The sequence below is a fragment of the Ambystoma mexicanum genome, chromosome 4q, assembly GCF_040938575.1.
Source record: "Ambystoma mexicanum isolate Mex_15411 chromosome 4q, UKY_AmexF1_1, whole genome shotgun sequence".
Taxonomy (NCBI): Eukaryota; Metazoa; Chordata; class Amphibia; order Caudata; family Ambystomatidae; genus Ambystoma; species Ambystoma mexicanum.
The window spans coordinates 244,730,929-244,737,472 of record NC_090928.1 but is presented as its reverse complement, the minus strand read 5'-3'; positions in this window follow the sequence as shown (position 1 = coordinate 244,737,472).

Sequence of the window (6,544 nt, the reverse complement as noted above, 5' to 3'; positions counted from 1 at the left end):
GGAACACGACACAAGAAAAAAAATGCAACGCAAATTGTAGGGAACAAGACATGCAAAGAAAAGTGGAAAAAGGGGAACCCATGGAGTAAACAAGAAAGATGGAGGCAGGACATCTAACACACAATTGTACAGATTTCTCAAACCCATAATTGTACTAATCTCTTCCACAAAGATTAGGCTCTTGGAGAAACCTCCACCTTGAAGTGGACAAGCCTGGTTTAAATGTATCACCACTGTTTCTTTTTTAACTAGGAAGATGTACCTTAGGAACCCAACAGAGGTGATGGGGTGATGGCAACTATGACATCGCTGGCTGACTTAATTTGTTTTCTGCTTGAGAGCAGAACAGATGAGAGGGAGGAGATGATTGAGAGGAGCACAAAAATATCTCTGTATGAAAAGTTCAAATAGTCTGTGAAACCCAGAAATGTGAGTCATTTTTAGCCAATTATTTTTAGAAATAGTTTGCGGTAAAAAGAGACTGGTTGTCCTAATCTGTCATCGAGGGCCTAGGACTGAACCTGTTTGGATTGTAATCTCGTTGGTCGACACTTTCTGTCACTGTGGGGAGGAATTACCTCCTTGGCCCCTGCTGGGGGGGGAGTTGAATTGTAATCTCTCTGGTTAACCTCCTCGGCCCCTGTGGGGAAGGAATTGATTGTAATCTCATTTGTTGATCTACCTGGCCCCTGCATGGGAGGAATGGATTGTAATCTCTTTGGTCAACCTACTCAGCCCCAGCGGGGTGGGGGAGATGTATTGTCATCTCTTTTATCAACCTCTTTGGCCCAGCAGGGGGGAGGTGGATTGTAATCTCGTTGATGAGCCTCCTTGGCCCCTGTGGGGGGGAATGGATTGTAATTTCTTTGGTTGACCGCCTCAGCCCTTGCGGCAGAGGAATGGATTGTCCTCGACCAGTTTTTGTTCACGCCCCTGGTTAAAGACTCTTTGATGATAGCAGCCTTTCAGGAATTGACTGGTGGAGCAATCCTTGGTCGCAATTTATGCTGCAATAATCTGTATTATATGTATTTAGAGGGAAGTTCAAGGCACACCTGCCAGATGAGGGACCGCCAATGATGTTACTAACGCATATAGAAACTATAACTAGATATGTTCCCCTAACCAATCCCTCCATCTGATAGGTTTTATTATTTACCACGTAGGATGACATCATAGCTGACGCACATCGAGTTATAACACCTTTGTGTAACCAAAATGTGATTGAGAGTGTGTGGACTATGATTTGTTGTTCATCCGGTTTCCCTACTTTATTGAAATGGTTATAAAGTAGTTTTTGCCATATGTTTTGAGTCTGTCTGGTTATTTGGGCCTGAGATCATTTACTTTGGTAATCCCATTCTTTGCATAAGAATGCTCAAAGGTGCTACTGCACATAACTGCATTTTGTGATGTCATTAGTGGACAAAACCGGCTGACAAGTGCCAAGACCCTGAGAGAGAGTGTAGAGAATGTTAGATTGCAACAAAAATCACAAAATTGTATCCCCACAGGGAATAAAGTAATGGTGATGCGGTATATCCATTACCGATGCTCACCTTATTTTCTCTAACCTCAGTTTGTGTGTTAAACTGTTTTAAGCAAGGATTACCACAGACTAAATCTATTGCTCCTAAGTTATGTCTGTTAAACCTCTTCTTTGCATATAATTATGTCATTAATGTTATCAGAAGATCATTACTTTGAAGATATACATTTGACACAATGCAGAATCTTGATCATACAAAAATTAATATTTCTCGTTTTTTTAATGAAAAACATAAAACAATCTTTTGTGCATGAGCCTCAATGTCATTTAACAAAATATTATCTGGAAGCAGGTTCAATTTTGAATACATAACATATTATAATCATGTTAACGGCATCAGAATAAATCATGCACCGTAAAAAAACAATAATAATTGGAAACAGGTAAAGTAAAGAAAATATACAAAAAATTAAACAATTCAAAAGGACAAACCACTGGAAAAAAAGACTTTACATTTAAACAAAACAATTCTAAATATCACAGGACATGAATTCTATCCTTATAGGCAGAAAAATATTATAAAGTTATTTAGTTTTCACCCTGTTTAATTTATGGGAGTCCACCTGTGTACATTCCAAGAAAAACCAAGGAACGAAAGAAACAAATATAATACCTAGTGGGGTGTGGAGATGTATGGCTAGTGTAAGCTTGGTTTATACATTCACACTTGCCAACCGCTTCTTACAGTGCTGCTCAGGTCTACGTATGTGTGAACTGGCCTAATGCATATAGGCACAGTGGCCACCGCTGTCAGCCAAAGAGGTCAGTCAGGTGTGGTCAAATATGTTTCGGCGTGGAGGTCTAAACAGAAAACTCCTTCCTCAGGACCAAAAGTCAGATGTATACGGTTTTTAACCCCTATGAAAAAAACAGAAAAGGGTAAAGGGAAAGGGCAAAAAATTCAAGTTAAAAAGCCACCCGTAGATGGCTAATGAAAGAATAAAAACATTTCAATTCCTGTCGGAAATAAATGTAAAAAAGAAGAGAAACTCAAGTCTTGAACAAAAGTGATCAATACCTCCGCTAAGGATAGGGAAGAAAAGCGGAGATTAACACCCAAAGCCAGAAAAAGTCAAGTTCTAGAGAGTAGTGCTTCTGGCAGAAGTGTGTGCCCATAGTCCAAAAAATAAAAAGTGCTTAAGTCTGTGTATAGTTAAATTGAGTCAGAGGAACAGATAGTATATATAGACCAAGACTTATTGATAGAAACAAGCAAAGAAACATAATGCGGTGTAATAACATCACCAGATCTGGGTAATGTGCCCCATACCATGGAGGGTAAATTTACCTCAGATGGAGTAATAGAAGAAGTGCCTGGAGACAAATCTCGGCTAGGCTGGATTGGAGTATTATGGTGTCAACTAGCTTGAATGCTATCAGGTGCAAATGGCCCGATATTCGCATCGCTTTTCTAGGGAGGAAACAAGAGTAGAACCCGAAAAATATGTCAAGTTCTCTCGCATCATGTTCCTAAAGCCTACGTGGTAGACAGTGTATAGACAGTAAAAGTACCAAAAGAAGAGGCTGACCTGAAGCCGTGGTTAATGCTGGTCATTGAAAAGTAGCCTGTATTCTTTTGTGCACGTATCAGATGGATCGTTCGTTACTCGTCTTGAATCTGTGCATCTAAAGGTCAAGAAAAACAAATGCCAAAATAATGCATTAAGGTAAAGTGCTCACTGTATGCGGACCACAACTAAGGTGTGGGCTGGGGACTACAGGGAGCAACAAGAGCAAGTATGGCCTCTAATCATTCATACTCCCCCGAATCCCATGAGAGAAGAAAAACTCTGATAAGCACAGCAGGGCTGTCATGTGGGTGTACCGGGATGAAAAGCAGTGCATGTCATCATCATACAGTTTCCGCAGTCTCACCAGTTAAGCCGTGCGAGGCTAAAAGGTCCTCACGGCAATGATGTCCAAGATATAGTAATGCAGCCCTGATTGAGTTAAGCGAGCTCGATATGCAATCGTATAGATGAAAGATCATCGAGTTGTGTGGCGTGCGCCTGAGCAGCCACGTTACTGGCGTAATTCGAGACTGGGTATGCAGTCCAGGCACCAGAAAAAGTGCGCCATTGTAGTGGTGGTGGCCAGAAGGGGGAATAACACCCTGCTTGTGATGGTAGCGCAGCGGTCAAGCGGGCCAGGCCGCTAAATACAACATCAAAAAATAATGCGCATTGCAGACGGAAAACCATCTGGTCTGTATGGTGGCTGCCTGGGTGTGTTGGAGCTATTACTGCTACGGGGCTGCTGTAAGTGCAGTGCAGTCATAGTCAATAACATGGGAAAGGAGTGACCACATGGATCGTGCTAAGCATCAGAAAAGTCCACGGAAAATCACACGCCAAAATGTAGGATACATTTTGGGGGGTATCCAAAGTCAGTGTAAAAATTGATAGGAGGGGGTTTCCTCATTCAGACCTCTCAATTTATCAAGAGTTTGCAGTCGAGGGATCCATCTAGACTCTGTCATTCAATGCTCTCTTAGGGTTGGAACTATTTTTCACAGTATCCAATACCCACCATTGAATGTCCTTAGACGTATGGGCAAAGGCCACATAGTGAGACACCATTGGCGCTTGGTGATTCTTACACTTAATCCTGGATCGGTGTTCGTTGATCCTTATGTGGACTGGTCTTGTGGTCTGGCCCACATACCTCAGTCCACATGGGCATTGGATGCAGTAAATGACATTGGCGGTTTTACAATTCAACAAAAAGCGTATGTCCCATGTTCTCTCCTGAATTTTGAAATTGGACATTTTCTTTGTATATTTTCATTGTATATTTCCACAGAGGAAATGTCCCAACAACGGTCTAAGGATTCTGTGACTTGTGTTGGGTTTGCTGTGGCTAGAAGAATGTACCAGTTTGTCCCTCAAGTTTCTCAATCTTTTAAATGCAAATAGAGGTTTGCCTTTATCTTGGAGACAGTTACTCACCATGGACCAATATTTCAAGAGTGTCTTCTTGATTGCAAATGATTGTGTGCTATAAGTAGTGACACATGTTATGCGATCCTGTTTTTGTGTTCTCGAGTTGGATTCCAGCAAGTTTTCTTGAGGAGTGAATCTTGCTCTCTTTAGGGCATGGGATACCAGTTTCTTCGGGTAGCCTCGTTCCTTACGATCACTTGCTAATTTGTTGGCATGTGTGTAATAATCAGCAATCTCAGTACAATTTCTTCGAAGTCTAAGAAATTGACTGAATGGCAGATTCTCTTTAAGAGATCTAGGATGGAAACTCTTAAAATGTAAAAAAGTGTTTCTGTCAGTAGTTTTCTTATATAAAGTACATGCCAAATGTCCAACTTTCACGTTGATACATAAATCCAGGAAATTAATTGTCGATTTGGAATGTAACATCGTGAATTTAATAGTGTTGTGTTGGCAGTTCAAGTAGGCAAAAAATTCCTATAGGGACTCAATGTTGCCTCTCCACAGGAAAATGACATCGTCAATATATCTATACCACTTTCTAATGTGTGGTTTATAGATGTTGTTTTCTGAGAGAACATATCTCATCTCAAAGGCCGCCATAAAAAAGTTTGCAAGGCTGGGGGCAAAGGCTGCTCACATTGCCGTACCTCTTGTTTGCAGGTAGAACTGCCCTGAGTAAACAAAGAAGTTCCTTTGTAGTGCAATCGTCATTAGTTCTATTAAGAAAGCCGCTGGAACCCTGTGTTGGGTTGCCTGATGGGTAAGAAAAAGGTGGACTATCTATATTGCCTCCTCCTGAGGGATATTAGTATAGAGTGCAGTAATGTCCCTCGTGACTAAAAAGTCCTGGTCTGCATCAAACGGTTCTCCCTCAAAGATTTTTATAGTTGCTGTAGTATCTTTCAGATATGTGTCAGTTTGTTTGCTAATTGGTTGCAGGAATAGATCTATGAATTTACACAACGGTTCCAAAATGGAGCCACAACCAGACTCAATCGGTCTGCCTGGTGGCTGTGTTTGATCCTCATGTATCTTAGGGAGGCTATAGAAGGAGGGAGTCCTTTTCTCAGAATGATTTAAATATTCAAGTTCTTCCTTCGTTATCCATGATCGATCTGCTGCATATTGAGTGACATCCCTGATCTCTCTTTCTATATCTAATGAGGGATCCTTTCTCAGGGGACAATAACTTTGGGTATCTTCCCAGAGGTCCAGGGCCATGCGGTTGTAACGCATCCATGAGAAAAGGACAATCCCTCCCCCTTTATCTGCAGGTTTGATAATCAGATTTGGGTTACATGTTAATTCTTCCAAAGCTTTTTTCTCTTCGTTAGAGAGGTTGTTTCTAACCTGGTGATTTGTGCTCTGAAGTTTTTTCAGATCATTCAGGACACATTTCTCAAATAAGATGATTTCCTCCGCCACCTGATTGTCTGATGGCGTAAAGGCAGAAGGGACCCTCAGTCCTGTATCAGTTACTGTTTTGCTTTCCCCCTGTTCTCGGAAATAGTTACTCAGTCTGACTTTCCGGAAGCATTGTTTCATCTCCACTTCCGTGGAGTACCAATCCGTCCTATTGGTGGGGACGAAAGAGAGGCCCTTAATAAGGAGTTGGATTTGTTGGTCGGATAATATGGTATCTGATAAGTTAAAGACTGGAATAGTTTGAACTTCCATGTTAGTTACCATAGGAATGTTAGATTGTTCATGCTGCAATCCCTCTCATTTGAATCCGTAATAAAGACAGCTGAACTTTGCGCTATGACTGGGTCTTCCATTCTTGGTGCAGGGGATTTCCAGGGCCCACTTCCTCCTTCCTGTACATCGGGAGGCTGCTAATAGTCCCCTGACAGTTTTTACATGTGGTAGCGAGAGGATGGTTGCTAAGACCCATTCAGCAATAAGACCACCTTGTCCCACCGTGTGCCTGAAGAGCTGAGTCGCGACCCACGAGGACGGACCAAAAAAGACCACGCGTGGATGTTTGAGAGGTCGTCAAGGGGCCGCCTTGGAGAAATTCTTGCCCACTCCCTATGGGACGCCAAGCAGA